The following is a 2,892-nucleotide window of genomic DNA, read 5'->3' on the forward strand; positions in this document are numbered from 1 at the left end:
CTCTCTCTCTCTCTCTCTCTCTCTCTCTCTCTCTCTCTCTCTCTCTCTCTCTCAATAAAGTACCTAATGAAACAACAGCTTGCAATGATAGGAAAAATACAAGCCGAACCTCTATGACCTTCCATTTCAATTGCAAGTCGATCGGTTGTGAATGTATGCGGTCAGTCAAACTGATATTCATCTTATGAAAAATCTACGGTTATATTAATAGATTATAACTGCAGATTTTTCTTTCATGGGGAAGGTAACATAGTCTGGGCTAAATAACAGTAGCATTCTTCCCTTTCATGGGGCTGTCACATTAAGTTGACAACATACTATCACTTTATCGTGCTGCTACTGCATAAATCTCTATGAGAGATTTAGAAATATATCATTTCTATAGTCTAGATTGTTTTTAATTGTATGTAGGTAAATTTCAATTCAAATTTAAATTAATTTCAATTCTCTCTCTCTCTCTCTCTCTCTCTCTCTCTCTCTCTCTCTCTCTCTTTCTCTCTTTTGCTCTCCTTCTGCACAGCTAAGGAACTGTGACAAAAAAATTACTAAGGAAATGTTCTCATATATCTTAGCTTACCTTTCTTTCTGTGTCTTATAATAAAATAATATAAGTATAATTAAGAAATTCTCAGAGTCCTCGCACTGATGATATTCAACTAGATCGAAATAGCTTCATATACGAGTACTGAAGTTTTCATAATTGAACACGAATTTAAGGAGTCCATAACTGAAACAAGAGATGAAATATCAGATTATATGCTGCACTCTATCTTATCTTAAACACTAACGAAATAAATTTAATACTACTTCTATCAAACGGATTATCTCCCTTGCAGTGGAACGACCAATGAAACGACATTTAGTCACCCAAACATTCATAAAAGCTAAAGATTGTATAACCTTAAAATATGAGGCTCGTCGCATCTGTTACACTTGCGACTTTGTTAATCCAGCAATGAATGCTATTGAAAAAGAAAGAGAAGAAAAGTGCAAAGAGAAAGAGAGATACAGAGTGTCGGAGTTCCTGCTGTTGTTGCCTGTGTTGCTGCTGTTTTCGTTTTTGTTTTGTCCTAAATCGGTTCTGGTCCAGTGGTCCCACAACCCAAAGATATTCCAGCCATGGCCATCCGTCTTTTTGTACATCAAGGACCACTGCATAACTCTATGTGTCCTCCTGTTTCAAGGATGCGATTTCGGCAAAATCTGGCTGTGGTTTCTAGCAGACCGAGGAATTGCATACAGGTTTGCACGTTGTTGTTGTTGTTGTTTCCACATCGAACAAACGCTGGATCAATAGTATTCTAACCGTTGCAATACTGTCTTTTCCTTGTACACAAGGAACTCACGGCTACATTAACCAACGCGTCCATTTTGAAAACGATAGAGTGTTGTTTGAAGTAGATTTGGCTTCTATTTCTAGCATGTCGAATGGCCGCATAGAAGCTCTCACATTGGCTTGAAACACTCTCGAGACGAGAATGTCTTGGGGGTGAGGAACGATAAGAAGCAATTTTGAAGAGTTTTTCTTCTTCTCAAGGTCACAAAATCGTTCTCAGTTGTAAGGATAAGAGCACGACAACAAAGACTAAACCAGACAATAACAAAGAGAAAACAACAATAAAGACAAAACAAATAAAACACCGTAAACAATATTGTTGAGACGAGAATGGCAGAGTTTCGTTGACAAATAGTTTGAAAGATGGAGAGGGGGACGGGGGGACGGGGAGGGCATGTTGGTAAGATTCGTTTCCTTACAAAAGTATGGCTTCAGCGAGAAACTAGAGAAATCAAATAAATAAACTTCGAGTATGTATAAATGTGTGTGTGTGCGTGTGTGTATGTGTGTGTGTGTGTGTGTGTTATGTTTCTGTACACAGTTTCTACCCCGGGTGGGTTGTTTATGACTGCCGTGAACAGAACGTGGCTAAATTCTGAGTACACTATCAAATTTTGATATAATAAATGTGTGTGTACTGAGGTATTTATATATGTGTGTGTGCATGTTATTTTTCAGTTTATTTCAAGATTTCCTGCCAATAAAAAAAGAGCCGGTTTCTAACTTGGGCCTAACGACAATTAAGGGGTGATTCCGCGTTCCCTACAACTCCAGAACTCCCAAACTGGAGCCTCGCCACTGGATGCAGCTTAATGTCCTACCCATGGGTAGAGGGGTATCTCGGTATGTTTGACAATGCGTTTGGTAAGGCATTGTCTTCTAAGAGAAAGATTCTCTGGCATAGGACTTGCGGTCAAAACAGTTACCGGTCATCTTGCAGCGCTTGTCACTTGAAAATTCCATTGCGACGGAGAGAGCGGCAAAAGTGTTGCACAAGTTTTTTGTACTTAAATCCAACGCCTTACAGATGTTTCCCTGTCATTTCGTTTCTTGATGTTTTATATTCTATAAAGTCCAACGGTGATGGATATCCGCGCACACGCAAAGATGAAAGGAAATCAGAAAAACCAAGGTGAACGAGAGACAGTGATCCTCTGACAAGATGAGGCAACCATCATGTGTGTACGTGTGCGTATGGACATCTGTATGTATGTGTCTATGTGTGTGTGTGTGCATATACACATCTGTGTATGTTTGTATGCATGCATGTGTCTGTATTGAGTACATGTAGATATGTAATATACATGTATGCGTTTATTTTTATATGTATGTGTGTACGTATGTATGCATGTATGCACGTATGTGTGTGTGTCTGTGTTATGTATGTAATACGTGTATGTATGTATGTATGTATGTATGTGTGTATATATATATATGTGTGTGTGTGTGTATTTATATATATATCTGTATGTATATATATATATATATATTTATATGTGTATATATATTTATTTATATGTGTACGTATATGTATATTTATATATATGTATATATAT

The sequence above is a fragment of the Octopus bimaculoides genome, chromosome 8, assembly GCF_001194135.2.
Source record: "Octopus bimaculoides isolate UCB-OBI-ISO-001 chromosome 8, ASM119413v2, whole genome shotgun sequence".
Taxonomy (NCBI): domain Eukaryota; kingdom Metazoa; phylum Mollusca; class Cephalopoda; order Octopoda; family Octopodidae; genus Octopus; species Octopus bimaculoides.